General features: G+C 38.1%; 1 long non-coding RNA gene across 1 annotated transcript in view; it reads left to right on the forward strand.

Moving 5' to 3' along the window:
* Nucleotides 1-10,238, forward strand: part of LOC145505720 (uncharacterized) — a 49,174-nt gene extending 38,936 nt beyond the window's left edge. The window contains exon 3 of the long non-coding RNA XR_014053233.1: nucleotides 9,118-10,238. This is a non-coding gene — a long non-coding RNA (uncharacterized LOC145505720). The remainder of the gene's footprint in view (nucleotides 1-9,117) is intronic.
* Nucleotides 10,239-17,011: the final 6,773 nt, after the last annotated feature.

The following is a 17,011-nucleotide window of genomic DNA, read 5'->3' on the forward strand; positions in this document are numbered from 1 at the left end:
GCTTGGAAATTCCTCCTCTTTTACGACTCCCTCCCCGGGACGGGTCTCCGTCCCTAACTCTTTTGTCTCTCTTTTTATCTTTTATAATTTCTCCTACCTCTTTTGAAGATAATGCGCAGTTTTTGTGAAAGCCTGACGTCCTCAGCCAGCCTTCAGAAGTAGTTTTGTGAAGTTTGGTCAGCGTTCAGATGTTCTTTCGATAAATTTGTGGAGGAGAGAGTGGTCTCCCCGTCCTATTCCTCCGCCATCTTCTGCTCTCCCCTCAGCTTTCTTTATAGTCCAACTCTCACATCCATACATGACTACTGGAAAAACCAAAGCTTTTGACTAGATGGACTTTTGTTGGCAAAGTAATGTCTCTGCTTTTTAATATGCTGTCTAGGTTGGTCATAACTTTTCTTCCAAGGAGCAAGCATCTTTTAATTTCATGGCTGCAGTCACCGTATGCAGTGATTTTGAAGCCCCCAAAATTAAAGTCACTGTTTCCATTGTTTCCCCTATATTATCTACTAGTGGCATTTTATACTGAAATAACAATGTAACTTATGTAAGCTTATATATTAATATTGGGGTTTCCCTGGTGGCTTAAACAGTGAGGAATCTGCCTGTAATGTGGGAGGCTCTCTGGATCAGGAAGATCCCCTGAAGAAGGAAATGGCAACCCACTGCACTACTCGTGCCTGAAGAATTCCATGGACAGGAGCCTGGCAGGCCACAGTCCATGGGGTCACAAAGAGGGAACACAAGTGAGCGACTAACATTTTTATCTTTTTACATATTAACATGAAATATTTGTTAAAAAATATAGTTCTCCACTTGATTTTTCAACTCCCAAAAGGAAATTTTAATGTAACAATGCATTTCAAGGGAAACATTTTGTATTATTAAAAATAATTTGCTGCATTTAAAAATTTTCTCGCTCTAACCTTTACCCCTCAAACTTCTCTACTATGGGTTTTATCCATTTAAATGAAAATGTCTTGTGGATTTATGTAAGCTTATTTGAAAAATAAACTACCTGAAAGATTTAACAGTTAAAGGTAAATTCACCCATCCTTTTGGGAAAAAGATGTAGTGTTGTTTGGAAAAGTTTAGAGAGGGAAGCCACGCTTATGCACCATTCACGGGGAGTAACAACAGAAGAAACTTTCTTATAGGATGATATAGCAATACCCATTAAAAATTTAAATATGTATAATCATGTTGCTGGAGCTTCCCCGGTGGCTCATGGGTAAAGAATCCACCTGTCAATGCAGATGTGGCAAGAGTCACAGGTTTGGTCCCTGGGTCAGGAAGATCCCCTGGAGAAGGGATTGGCAGTCCACTCCAGTATTCTTGCCTGGAAAATCCCATTGACAGAGGAGCCTGGCGGTCTACAGTCTGTGGGGTCACAGATATTCAGACAGGACTTGGCAACTGAACAACAACAACAATAGCCTTGTTGCTGTGGGCTGAAAGTTTATCTTCAATCATTTATATACTGAAACCCTAACCCTCAAAGGTGATGTTATTAGTAGGGGGGGGTCTTTCGGGGTTGGTGAGGTTGTGAAAATGGAGCCCTCCTGGACAGAATAAGTGTGTTTATATCGAGTTGGCCAAGAAATTCGTTCGAGTTTTTTCCATAAAAAAGAAATCTCACTGAGCTCCCAGCCCCTTGTGCTACAGCAGGATACAGTGAGTTCTGCAGTCAGAGAGAGTTGTCACGCTGATCTTGGACTTCTAGCCTCCAGAACTGTAATAAATTTCTGCTGTTTATAAGCCACCCAGTCTGTAGTATTTTATTATAGCATCCTGAACAAAGTAAGATACATGTTCTTATTCTTAAGATTTTCAAAATGCATACAGCAAACTTTTAATTGTCCTCAGGAGGCAAAGAATAAATGGATAATGAAAACATTAAATTCCACTGATTTACACACAAGCTTCGGTTCCCCACATCATTAAAGATTTTACTAAATCTTCTAAGAAATGGCAAAATGATGGATCACAGTGTGATCTTCTGCTTTACTCTAGCCCCAAACTGCTCTTAATAGACATGCTGATTAGTGAAATGGCTAAATAGTTAGCAGCAGTGAGACATAGTAGAAACAAAATGCTTGCATAATCCCCTAAAAGGACAATCAGTCACTAAATAATTAAGGTTGACTATGCAGTAGATGTAAATTATGCTTACAAATCCCTTCTGCTCAGCCCTTTCATTATATCGTGCAAAATGGATTGTATGGAGGAAGTCTTTCCATAAATGGTTCATGGTGGAGGAGGTGCTAGAGTTTCAATGGGGATTCTAAATTAATTAAATGATCTAAATACAGAGAAGAGAAAAAAGATAATTAACAAGATACCAAGTGGCTGGCCAGTACTGAAGTCTCTAATCCTCTTGAGAGACTCCCTTTATGTTATCTTGAGTCCTGTAGAGAAATGGTAACAAATCAAATTGACTAGCTACATTCACAGAACACATTTATAATCATGTAAGTGTCCTTAGATGAAGTAAATCAAAGCTTTTTACCTCATAGAGTCACAACTCACTATTTTCTTAATGAGCAGGACTTTCTATTGGATATTTTCAGCTAGTCCTCCCATTTTGAATCTCTGAAGACATGAAATGTGTATTTTAGCCTGCTAACAATTTCCTGGGCTTCCCTGGTGGCTCAGTGGTAAACTATCCACCTGCCAGTGCAGGAGACACAGGTTTGATCCCTAGGTCGGGAAGATCCCCTGGAGAAGGGAATGGCAACCCACTCCAGTATTCTTGCCTGGAAAATCTCATGGGCAGAAGAACCAGGCAAGCTATATAGCCCATGGGATCACAAAGACTCAGACATAACCAGCGATTAAACAACAACAGTTACCTGCTACACTTCCTAAAATTTTTACCTTAAATATATCCAAAATATTACATATGTGTGTGTGTGTGTGTGTGTGTGAGAGAGAGAGAGAGAGAAAGAGGAAAATTGTGACAGTCCAGGAGTGGGCCAGGAAATTGGAAAAGTAAACTTACCTCAACTTCTAAGGTCTGTTTCCTCTAACATATGATGGTTGTTTATGTTCAAAATCCTAAAGTTTACGAGAAGAAATCAACATTGTCCTTTTGATGTTACTTTTTATATCAAGATTCATGTCTCTTATGTTTAAATCCAATTGCCAAGTTAGATGAAATTTATTTTATAGATACCATAGTGTCTGAAAGCATTTCATCTTCTCATTAAATTATTATGTATTTTAATTTATAATTGTAGTTGTTATTTTTAAATCGAATTCCTTGATGTAAAGTGTTACATACTTTTGGAGTATAATATTTTTCTTAGAAGTCAATCATTGCTATATTATCTTTCCTTTTCCTTTAGCAGACTCAACTTAAAAATTCAACAAAATTTATTGACAGCCAGCTACTCATCTTGCCTATAGTAGGGACAGCTTCACGTAGTTCAGTTCTAGAAACCCCTCTATAAAGTGGAAATTCCTCTGTGATGACCTGGAGGGGTGGGATGAAGTAGGATGAAAGGCAGGCTCATGAGGGAGAAGATAAGTGTATACTTACAGCTGATTCACTTTGTTGTATGGCAGAAACCAACACAACATTGTAAAGCAATTATCCTCCAATTAAAAATAACTTAGGGACTTCCCTGGTGGTCCAGTGGTTAGACATTCAGCTTCCAACGCACGGGACACAGTTCCATCCCTGGTCAGGGAACTAGGATCCCACACGTCATTGGGCAACTGAGCCCAAGAGCTGCAGCTAGAGAAAGCCCTAGAGCTTTTTCTGCAACAAAGTCCCAGCACAGCCAAAATTTTTAAATTAATTAAAATAAATAAAAATATACTGTAGAAACAAAAAAAAGATATATCTTTTCCTAAGAAAAATAAAGTGGAAATCTGTAAAGGAATCTCCATGCTCAAACAGAGGGTTACAATTTTATAACTTAAGTAATATTAAAGAACTTAACATTTTAAAAAGTAAAGAAAAATATGTTATGAACATCCAACAATTATAAACATGTTAAACTAGTAAAATTGAACTCTAAATTATGGAATTATAGATTTGATTGTTGGAAGGGACTTTATCAGTTTATCTAATTTAATCCCCTTATTTTGAAAATGAAAAAACTGAGGTACAAACAAGTGAAACAATTCTTTACAAAGTGAAAGTTGCTCAGGTGTGTCCGACTCTTTGTGGCCCCATGGGCTATACAGCCCATGCAATTCTCCAGGCCCGAATACTGGAGAGGGTAGCCCTTCCCTTCTCCAGAGGATCTTCCCAACCCAGGGATCGAACCCAGGTCTCCCACATTGCAGGTGGATTCTTTACCACCAGCTGAGCCAGCAGGGAAGCCCTTCTTCCCAAAGCTATACATATTATATAGTAGCAAAGATGAAGCTAGAAACTAAGACTTCCAGTTTAGTGCCACGTCCAATCCCAAAGAAAGGCAATGCCAAAGAATGCTCAAACTGCCGCACAATTGCACTCATCTCACACACTAGTAAAGTAATGCTTAAAATTATCCAAGCCAGGCCTCAGCAATACGTGAACCGTGAACTTCCAGATAGTCAAGGTTCTCTTAGAAAAGGCAGAGGAACCAGAGATCAAATTGCCAATATCCGCTGGATCATTAAAAAAGCAAGAGAGTTCCAGAAAAACATCTGTTTCTGCTTTTTGACTATGCCAAAGCCTTTGACTGTGTGCATCACAATAAACTGTGGAAAATTCTTAAAGAGATGGGAATACCAGACCACCTGACCTGCCTCTTGAGAAACCTGTATGCAGGTCAGGAAGCGACAGTTAGAACTGGACATGGAACAACATACTGGTTCCAAATAGGAAAAGGAGTATGTCAAGGCTGTATATTGTCACCCTGCTTATTTAACTTATCTGCAGAGTACATCATGAGAAATGCTGGGCTGGAGGAAGCACAAGCTGGAATCAAGATTGCCGGGAGAAATATCAATAACCTCAGATATGTAGATGACACCACCCTGATGGCAGAAAGTGAAGAAGAACTAAAGAGCCTCTTGATGAAAGTGAAAGAGGAGAGTGAAAAAGTTGGCTTAAAGCTCAACATTCAGGAAACTAAGATCATGGCATCCAGTCCCATCACTTTGTGGCAAATAGATGGGGAAACAGTGGAAACAGTATCAGACTTTATTTTTCTGGGCTCCAAAATCACTGCAGATGGTGATTGCAGCCATGAAATTAAAAGATGCTTACTCCTTGGGAAGAAAGTTATGACCAACCTAGATAGCATATTAAAAAACAGAGACATTACTTTGCCAACAAAGGTCTGTCTAGTCAAGGCCATGGTTTTTCCAGTGGTCATGTATGGATGTGAGAGTTGGACTCTAAAGAAAGCTGAGTGCCGAAAAATTGATGCTTTTGAACTGTGGTGTTGGAGAAGACTCTTGAGAATCCCTTGGACTGCAAGGAGATCCAACCAGTCCATCCTGGGGGAGATCAGTCCTGGGTGTTCATTGGAAGGACTGATGTTGAAGCTGAAACTCCAATCCTTTGGCCACCTGATGTGAAGAGTTGACTCATTGGAAAAGACCCTGATGCTGGGAAGGATTGAGGGCAGGAGAAGAAGGGGATGACAGAGGATGAGATGGTTGGATGGCATCACCAACTCAATGGACATGGGTTTGGGTAGACTCTGGGAGTTGGTGATGGACAGGGAGGCCTGGCGTGCTGTGGCTCATGGGGTGGCAAAGAGTCGGACTCGACTGAACTGAACTGAACTGACCACCTGATATGAGTAGTGTACAATTTATATCCCCCCAAAAACTTTTACCTCAAAAAACAAATAGAGTAAGAAATAATACATAAGTAAGTAGATGCTGATATATTATAAAAATAGCATGTAAAACATGGTTATTTACCTAATAACTATGTTAAACCAACTGTGTTAATAAAGTATATTAGACAGCAATGATTTAGGTTATGGCCATCTTAAAATTTAAAACTACTTTATAAATTTCTTGTCTTTCAGTAATCTTCTAGGAGCAAGAGGTAAGAAGTTTTTTAACCAATCACTTGATAGCCTTCGCAAGACATTAGAGCAGTCAATAATACTTACTGAACATTTTTTACTGTTGGGCCAGAGACTATTCTAGGCCACGCGGATGCAGTGGTTAAACAAGACAATGAAAATGTCTGTTCTTATAGAGTTTATATTCTAAGGAATGTGCATGCACATGTATGCACATATGCATACACGCATGTGCAAGCATGTGTGGTGGGGGGCAGACAAAAAAACAAAAACGAAAATATCATAGAGTGATAAGGGCTGTGAAGAACACATGATGCTGTGATAGAAAACAGCTATAGGTTGCTTTAGATTGGAAGGTCAGTGAAGGTGTCCAGAGGAACTGAGTCCTAAAGAAAATAAAGGGGGAGTCGGGAAATACTGGTGAAGAGTATCCCAAGCCACAAAACCAGAAACTATTGTAAAGGATTTAAATTGGAGATAAGGTTGGCACACTAAAGAAACCGTAAAAGAAGGAAAATAATAAATATAAGAGCAGAGATAAAATAGAGGCCAGAAAAACAATAGAGAAAACAAACAAAGCCAAAAGGTGGATCTTCAAAAAGAACAAATTGACAAATCTTAAGCTAGGTTGACAAAGGAAAAAAAGACACAGAAAATTCATAACCAATATAAATAAAAATGGGATCAGTATTAACAATTATATAGAAATAAAAAGCATTATGAGAGTACTATGAACAATTATATACCAACAAATTAGATGACTTAGATGAAATGGATAAACTCCTAGAAACACAAAAGCTACCAAGGTTGAAACCTAAGAACTAACTAGTAATGAGATTGAATCAGTAATAAAAAATCTGACAAGGCAAGCCCTGGACCATGGCTTCACTGCCAAACATTTAAAGATGAACTAACACCACTCCTTCTCAAACTCTTCCAAAAAACTGAAGGGGATGGAACACTTTCTGACTCAATCTGTGAGGTCAGAATTACCAAAGCCAAAGACCAGCAAGACAGGAAACTACAGATCAATATCCTTTATGAGCATTGATGCAGAAATCCTCAACAAGATACGAGCAAATAGAATTCAGCAGCATATGATAAATATTAAACACGATGACCAAGTGGGATTTATTCCTAGAATGTAAGAATAGTTCAACATACGAAAATCAATTAATAATCAATCAATGTAATGCACCACATTGGGCTTCCCAGGTGGCGCTAGTGGTAAAGAACCCACCTGCCAACACAGGAGACATAAGACGCAGGTTTCATTCTTGGGTCAGGAAGATCCTCTGGAGGAGGACATAGTAAACCCACTCCAGCATTCTTGCCTGGAGAATCCAATGGACAGAAGAGCCTGGCGGGCTACGGTCTATAGGGTTGTAAAGAGTCAGACACGACTGAAGTAGCGTATCACAGACACATGCCCATATACCTCTTTAACAGAGTGAAGGGGGGAAAAAAAACCCACACGTGATTAATTTCCTTCAAGAACTTTTCCTTTGCATTCACAGCTTGGCTAAGTGGTCATTGCAAGAGGCCTCACTTTTGGCCTATCTTGGCTTTCTACGTGCCTTCATACTACACTTAATCATTTCTAGCTTTTATTTTATTTTTAACATTTATTTATTTATCTGCATCAGGTCTTAGTTGTGGCATGCAGGACTTTTCATTGGGGTGCAAGCTTCTCTCTAGTTCCAGCAGTCAGACTTAGTTGCCTTGAAGTATGTGGGCTCTTAATTCTCGGACCAGGGATCAAACCTGTGTCTCCTGCATTGGAAGGCAGATTCTTAATCACTGGATCATTAGGGAAATCCTTTGATTTATTTTTTAGTGTTCTATTTGTGTTTAAAGATGATATATATTTTATTATACACACATATATACACATATATCATTCATTCCTTCTACATTTAGTACCATTTTTTTTGCTATTACAGAAAATAATCTTGTATACATCCTGAACATGTCTCCTTGTACACATTGGTGATAATTTCTTCAGAGTATATATCTAGAAGTGAAATTTCTGGGAAGTAGTATATGTGCATCTTTAATTATACTAAACATTGCCAGATGCTCTCCAAAATGATTATACAAAGTTATACTACCACCAGCTATACTTGAGAGTTTGTTTTCCTATGTGCTTGACATTCTTGGTATTGCCAGACTTTTCTTCTCTGTTAATCTTACAGGTTCACAGTGGAACCACCTTATCTTTTCCCCCCTTTTTTATTGACACATAGTTGATTTGCAACATTGTACAAAATTCAGCAGAGTGACTCAGTTTTACACATATATACATTCTCTCTTTTTCTTTTTTTTTGTAACCAAAACTTTAATCCCAAGGATTCTTACAAAACATATTACAAATGACAGCATGAAAAAAGAATCTTTCACAGTAACTCAGTTCAGCTGTACAATGTACCCTTAAACTGGCAGGATATTTGGTATCTTGAGTAGTCTCAAATTTCCGAATAAAGAATGTTACAAAGAGCTGTGTATTCTTATAAAGCAATCACAGAAGGAACTTACAACCTAAAGAAAAGGTAAACTAACTTCCTTGAAACTTCTTAGATTCTACACCAACTGGACAACCTTTTGTCCAATGTGAAGAGTAGTGGAATTTTTAAACCTCTAATCTAGTTTAAGGGTGCAGCTTTAATTTTTCCAGCTGGCTTTTGAGTTCACAGCAGCTTTTAAAAACTGCTTAACTACAGCTACATATCATATCCCAGCTATGTTGAAAAAAATCTTCCAATTTTTGCCAGTTTTTGTTTCCATAATGTTAAACATTGACTTTACCTGGGCAGGAGTTAGAGGTTTATTATCAGCCTATGCAAGACTAAAATTCAAAGCAAATTAAATTTTGTTTAAGGGAACATTGTAAAGTAACAATTCTTGATATTACATGCCTCATATGATCCATTTCAAACCACAGAGAATTACACCTTTGTGTGTCACTGTTCCAACAGACAAACAAATGTGAACAGCTAAAACATTTTAAAAATGCACCAAGCTTATGAAGTCTCAAACAGAACTTGAATTTTCTGTACATACTCCTGTCAAACGAAGTTATTTCCTGTACACCACTCCTCTTGCAAACTGATCTTCCATTTCCTTTCATTTGACCTAGATCTGCTATGAGACCTAGAGAAAGATCAGGACGGCTTGTGATTTGTCTCCCGGGGACAGTGATCTCTCTCTTCTCCAATCTCTAGAAAGGGACCTGCTCCGGCGGCGGGAGAAGCTTCTCCGTCTTGGAGATCTGCGTGGAAGTGGAGGACTCCTCCTCCGATAACCATCTCAAGGGCGACGACCCCAAGAAGGAGGTGGGCGGCGATTTCGACTTCCCTTTTCATCATTGGATAGTCCCCTCTTACTCGGCAGCCACACGATGTTCTCTCCCGTCTAGCTCTCGGACAGCATCAGCTGCATCTCGGGGATCTTCGGACTGAACAAAAGCAAAGCCAGGACGGTTTCTAGCAACCTACACACTTCGGAGTGGTCCCTAATAGCCAAAAGCTCCTTCCAATTCAGTCTTGTTGCCATTGTTTCCAAGATTATCGACATAAAATTTACAGTCCAGTGGACAGGAATCACGATGCTTTTCGAGATCTTAGGTTAGAGATGCGGAGGTTCAAATCCACAGAGGTCTTCCCGGTCCCCTCCCGCCCGGCGTTCCCAGATGCGCTCGCACACCGGACGTCCACGAAATGGCCTACGTTCTCTTTCTAAAACATTCTTTTCCATTATGGATTATCCCAGGAGATTAGATATAGTTCCCTGTGCTATACCGTAGGACCTTGTTGTTTAGCCATTCTAAATGTAATAGTTTGCATCTGTCAACCCCAAATTCCCAGACCATCTTTCTCCTCTCCCTTGACAACCACAAGTCTGATCTCTATGCTTGTGAGTCTGTTTCTGTTTTGTAGCCAGGTTAATTTGTGCCATATTTTAGGTTCCACTTATAAGTGATATCATATGGTATTTATCTTTCTCTTTCTGGCTTACTTCACTTAGTATGATAATCTCTAGTTGAATCCATGTTGTTGCAAATAGCATTATTTTCTTCCTTTTTATGGCTGAGTAGTTGTATGTATGTACCACATCTTCTTTATCCATTCATCTGTCATTGGGCATTTTGGTTGCTTTCATGTTTTGGCTACTATGAATAACCCTGCTATCTTTTTGAATTATAGTTTTGTCTGACTATGCCACAGTATCTTTGAAACAATAAAGCAAAGTGCAATGAAACAAGGTATGTGTGTACCAAGAATAACCTCATTAACACTTTTGAGAACATAGTGAGATTTTACTAATTTAGACAACAGTAACATCATAATTCATACACTGAAATTAAATTTACATTGATATTACACACTTTTTGGCATTCCTTGGCATTGCCTTTCTTTGGGTAATGAGTTTGAGTACACTCCAGGAGTTGGTGATGGACAGGGATGCCTGGCATGCTGCCGTCCATGCCAGGTCACGAATGAGCAACTGAACTGAACTGAACATATTTTTTACAAAAGAAAATACTTTAGAAACTAAACATATAAACCTGGCTCCAAAGAGCATTATAAAATATTTATCTTTACAACCACCTCTATGTTGTTCAGCACTCAGTCGTGTCCAACTCTTTGCAACCCCATGGACTGCAGCATGCCTTCCTTCACCATCTCCTGGAGCCTGCTCAAACTCATGTCCATTGAGTCAGTGATGCCATCCAACCATCTCATCCTCTGTCGACCCCTTCTCCTCCTGCCTTCAGTCTTACCCAGCATCAGGGTCTTTTCTAATAAGTCAGCTCTTCACATCAGGTGGCCAAAGTATTGGACTTTCAACTTAAGCATCAGTCCTTCCAATGAATATTCAGGATTGATTTCCTTTAGGATTGACTGGTTTGATCTCCTTGAAGTCCAAGGGACTCTCAAGAGTCTTCTCCAGCACCACATTTCAAAGCATCAATTGTTTGGCGCTCAGCCTTCTTTATGATCAAACTCACATCCATACATGACTACTGGAAAAACCATAGCTTTGACTAGACAGACCTTGGTCAGTAAAGTAATGTCTCTGCTTTTTAATATGCTGTCTAAGTTTGACATAGTTTTTCTTCCAAGGATCAAGAGTCTTTTATTTCATGACTGCAGTCACCATCTGCAGTGATTTTGGAGCCCAAGAAAATGAAGTCTGTCACTGTTTCCATTGTTTCCCATCTATTTGCCATGAAGGGATGAGACCGGATGCCATGATCTTCGTTTTTTGAATGTTGAGTTTTAAGCCACCTTTTCACTCTCCTTCATCAAGAGGCTCTTTAATTCCTCTTCTCTTTCTGCCATAAGGGTGGTAGCATCTGCCTATCTGAGGTTATTGGTATTTCTCCCAGCAATCTTGATTCTAACTTGTACTTCATTCAGCTGGCATTTTGCATGATGTACTCTGCATATAAGTATAATAAGCAGGGTGACAATATACGACCTTGATGTACTCCTTTTCCAATTTGGAACCAGTCCATTGTTCCATATCCGGTTCTAACTGTTGCTTCTTGACCTGCATGCAGATTTCTAAGGAGATAGGTGAGGTGGTCTGGTATTCCCATCTCTCTAAGAATTTTCCACAGTTTGTTGTGATCCATACAGTCAAAGGTTAGCATAGTCAATGAAGCAGAAGTAGATGTTTTTTCTGGAATTCTCTTGCTTTTTTGATGATCCAGCGGATGTTGGCAATTTGATCTCTGGTTCCTCTGCCTTTTCTAAATCCAGCTTGAACATCTGGAAATTCTCAGTTCACGTACTATTGATGGCTAGCTTGGAGAATTTTGAGCATTATTTTGCTAGCATGTGAGATGAGTGCAACTGTGCAGTAACCACCTCTGTACAAACAGTTATATGTTGGCAGTTACCTCTGAAGCTGGCCACAGTAAGTATTCAATAATCGTTTGCTGAAAGAATAAACATTTTATCTTGTAGTCACAGAGCAGCTTAATCTATTAATGAAGCAGTGGATCTTCTATAATCCTCTACCCAATCTTGTACTTTAGTTATAAAAGTATGTTGTGGAGAATTAGACTGTAAATCAGATGTTTTCACTATGTCTAAATGCCTCCAGCAGGTTTGAATTAATGATGCTTCTGTTGATAGAAATAGGAAATTTTAAGAATAAGATAATAAGAATCTATTGGCTATTTCACAAGTCATTCTTTTTTATTTTTTTTTTTACCTTTTGACCTCTAATACCTATTCTTTCTGCACCCACCCCCACTTCTGACAATCACCAATTTGTTCTCTATATCTGTGAACTGTTACGTTTATTTTTTAGATTCCACATATAAAAGAGATCGTAGAATATTTGTCTCTGACTTATTTCACTTAGCATAATGCCCTAAAGGTCCATCCATGTTTTGAAAATGGCAAGTTTTTTTTTCATTTTTAAATTTGTTAAGCAATCTCGACATACTTGACACACATATTTGTTTGTATATATACACTGCATCTTCTTTACCCATTCATCCATCAGTGTACAGTTAGGTTGTTCCCATATCTTGGTGCTGTAAATAATGTGACATTGAACATGGAGTTGTGTATCTTTCTGAATTAGTACTTTCATTTTCTTCTGATAATATCTAGAGGTGGAACTGCTGAACGGTATGGTAGTTATATTTTTAGTTTTTGAGAAAACTCCATACTGTTTTTCAAAATGACTGCACCAATTGGCATTCCCACTGACAGTTCAGAAGGGTTCCCTTTGCTCCACATCCTTGCCAACACTTGTTATTTCTTGTCTTTTGATAACAGTCATTCTAGGAGATGTGAGGAGATATCCTACTGTGGTTTTGATTTGCACTTCCCTGATGATTGAGGATGTTGAATATCTTTTCTTGCACCTGTTAGCCATCTGTATGTCTTCTTTGGCAAAATCTCTCTTTAGATATTCTGTCCATTATTTAATCACATTGTTTTTGTTTTTGTTTTGGCTATTGAGTTGTGTGAGCTCTTTACATTTCCTGAATATTAATTCTTTATCAGGTGATTTGGAAATATTTTCTCTCAGTCCATAGGTTGCCTATTCATTTTGTTTATGGTTTCATTTACTGTGTAGAAGCTTTTTAGTACCATGTTGTTCTATTTATTTATTTTTGCTTTTGTCACTTTTGCTTTAGGTGTCATTAAAAAAATTGTAGCCAAGACCTATATCAAGGAGCTTAGCACTTATATTTTCTTCTAGAAATGTTATGGCTTCAGGTCTTATGTTCAAATCCTCAATCCATTTTGAGTTAATTTTTGTGTGTAGTATAAGATAGTAATCCAGTTTCATTCTTTAGTATTTGGCTGTCCAATTTTCCCAACAACATTTGTTGTAGAGACTGCCCTTTCTTCATTATATATTCTTGGTCCTTTATCATAAATCAATGGCCCCTGTGTGTTGGTCTGTTTCTGCGACCTCTGTCTTGTCCCACTGATCTATGTATCTGTTTTTTTCCCAGTACCATGTTTTGTTTTATAATGCTTTATATTGCAGTTTGAAATCAGGGAGCACGATGCCTTCAGCTTTTTTTTTTTAATTAATTAATTTTTTAATTGAAGGATAATTGCTTTACAGAATTTTGTTGTTTTCTGTCAAACCTCAACATGGATCAGCCATAGGTATACATATATCCCCTCCCTTTTGAACCTCCCTACCATCTTCCTCCCAATCCCATCCCTCTGGGTTGATACAGGGCTGCTGTTGGGGTTTTCTGAGGCAAACAGCAAATTCCCGTTGGCTATCTATTTTACATATGGTAATGTAAGTTTCCATGTTACTCTCTCCATTCATCTCACCCTCTCCTCCCCTCTCCCCATGTCTATAAGTCTATTCTCTGTGTCTGTTTCTCCATTGCTGCCCTGCAAATAAATTCTTCAGTACCATTTTTCTAGATTCCATATATATGTGCTAGTATACGATATCTATCTTTCTCTTTCTGACTTACTTTACTCTGTATAATAGGCTCTAGGTTCATCCACCTCATTAGAACTGACTCAAATGTGTTCCTTTTTATGGCTGAGTAGTATTTCATTGTATATATATACCACAATTTCTTTCTCCATTCATCTGTTGATGGATACCTAAGTTGCTTCCATGTTCTAGCTATTGTAAATAGTGCTGCAATGAACAGTGGGATACCTGTGTCTTTTCAATTTTAGTTTCCTTAGGTTATATGCCTAGGAGTGGGATTGCTGGGTCATATGTTGCTTATAGGGCTTCCCTGGTAGCTCAGACGGTAAAGCATCTGCCTGCAATGTGGGAGACCTGGGTTCAATCCCCAGGTTGGGAAGATCCCCTGGAGAAGGAAATGGCAACCCACGCCAGTACTCTTGCCTGGAAAATTCCATGGATGGAGGAGCCTGGTAGGCTACAGTCCATGGAATTGCAAAGAGTCAGACACGACTGAGCAACTGCACTGCACTGGCTATGTTGCTTTTATTCCTAGATTTTATGGAATCACCATACTGTCTTCCACAGAGGCTATATCAATTTACATTCCCACCAACAGTGTAAGAGTGTTCCCTTTTCTCCACACCTTCTCCAGCATTTATTGTTTGTAGACTTTTTGATGATGGTCATTCTGACCAGTGTGAGGTGATATCTCACTGTAGTTTTGATTTTCATTTTTCTAATAATGAGTGATGTTGAGCATCTTTTCATGTGTTTGTTAGCCATCTGTCTCCTTTGAAGAAAAGTCTGTCAAGGTCTTTTTCCCACTTTTGGATTGGGTTGGTTGTTTTTCTGGTATTGAGTTATATGAGCTGCTTGTATATTTTGGAAATTAATCCTTTTCAGGTTGTTTCATTTGCTATTATTTTCTCCCGTTCTGAGAGTTGTCTTTTCACCTTGTTTTTAGTTTCCTTTGCTGTGCAAAAGCTTTTAAGTTTAATCAGGTCCCATTTGTTTACTTTTGTTTTTATTTCCATTACTGTAGGAGGTGGGTCATAGAGCGTCTTGCTTTGATTTGTGTCATTGAGTGTTCTGCCTGTTTTCCTCTAAGAGTTTTATAGTTTCTGGTCTTACATTTAGGTCTTGAATCCATTTTGAGTTTAGCTTTGTGTGTGGTGTTAGGAAGTGTTCTAATTTCATTCTTTTATATGTAACTGTCCAGTTTTCCCAGCACCATTTATTGAATAGGCTGTCTTTGCCCCATTGTATATTCTTGCCTCCTTTGTCAAAAATAAGGTACCCATAGGTGCATGGGTTTATTTCTGGGCTTTCTATCTTGTTCCATTGGTCTATATTTCTGTTTTGTGCCAGTACCACACTGTCCTGATGGCTGTAGCTTTGTAGTATCATCTGAAGTCAGGAAGGTTGATTCCTCCAGGTCCATTCTTCTTTCTCAACTGCTTTGGCTATTCGGGGTCTTTTGTGTTTCCATATGAATTGTGAAATTTTTTGTTCTAGTTCTGTGAAAAAGCCATTGGTAATTTGATAGGGATCGCATTGAATCTGTAGATTGCATTTGGTAGTATGGTCATTTTCACAATATTGATTCTTCCTACCCAGAAACATGGAATATCTCTCCATTTGTTTATGTCATCTTTGATTTCTTTCATCAGTGTCTTATAACTTTCTGTGGAATTCCATCACCTCCACTAGCTTTGTTCATAGTGATGCTTCCCAAGGCCCACCTGACTTCGCATTCTAGGATGTCTGGCTCTAGGTGAGTGATCACACCATCATGGTTATCTGGGTCATGAAGATCTTTTTTGTATTGTTCTTCCGTGTATTCTTGCCACATCTTCTTAATGTCTTCTGCTTCTGTTAGGTCCATATCATTTCTGTCCTTTATTGTGCCCATCTTTGCATGAAAAGTTCCCTTGGTATTTCTAATTTTCTTGAAGAGATCTCTAGTCTTTCCCATTCTGTTGTTTTCATCTATTTCAATCAAACACAGGCCCCCAAATTGAAACTGCTGAGTCTTAACCACTTGACCGCCAGGGAATTCCCTAGTTTTCAATATGTAAGCTTTTCACCTTCTTGGTTAAATTTATTCCTGAGAATTTTATTCTTTTTGATATAACTATAAATGAGATTGTTTTCTTTATTTCTCTTTATGTTAGTTTATTTGTGTATAGGAACACACCAAATTTTTGCATATTGATTTTATATCTTGCAACTTTACTGATTTTGTTTATTAGCTCTAACAGTTTTTAATGGCATCTTTAGGGTTTTTTGCATATAATATCTTGTCATCTGCAAGTGACAGGTTTACGTCTTCCTTTCCAATTTGGATGTCTTTTATTTCTTTTTCTCACCTAATTACTCTGTGTAGGATTTCCAATACTGTGTTGAAAATAACTGGTGACAGTGAACATCTTTGTCTTGTTTCTCATCTTAGAGGAAAGACTTTCAGCTTTTCACCATTGAGTATGATGTTAGCTGTGGGTTTGTCATGTACAGCCTTTATTATGTTGAGGTACAGTCCCTCTATTCTCATTTTATTTAGAGATTTTTTTGTACATGGATGTTGACTTTTGTCAAATGCTTTTTTTTTGTTTCGGTTGAGATAATCATAATTTTTATCATTCATTTTGTTTTAATGTGTTGTATCACATTGACTTCATTGCAGATATTGAATGATACTTACACCCCTGGAAAAAATCCTACTTGATCATGTTGTATGGTCCTTAAAATGTGTTGTTGAAATCAGTTTGATAATATTTTGTTGAGGATTTTTGCATCTACATCCATCAATAATATTGGCCTATAATTTTCTTTCCTTTGGTATCCTGTCTGATGTTGGTATCAGGTAATGCTGACCTCTTTAAATGAGTTTAAAAGAGTTTTCTCCTCTTCTATTTTTGAAGAGTTTGAGAGGGATTGGTTTAATTCTCTTTTGAATGTTTGGTAAAATTCATCAGTGAAGTTTTTAACTTTTGTTTGCTGGGAGATTTTTAATTACTGATTCAGTTTCATTACCAGTTAATTGGTCTGTTTAGATTTTCTCTTCCACCATGATTCAGTCTTGATAGGTTGTATGTTTTTAGAAATTCTTT

The sequence above is a fragment of the Giraffa tippelskirchi genome, chromosome 1 (genome assembly GCF_054371585.1).
Source record: "Giraffa tippelskirchi isolate mGirTip1 chromosome 1, T2T-mGirTip1v1.2.pri, whole genome shotgun sequence".
Lineage (NCBI taxonomy): Eukaryota > Metazoa > Chordata > Mammalia > Artiodactyla > Giraffidae > Giraffa > Giraffa tippelskirchi.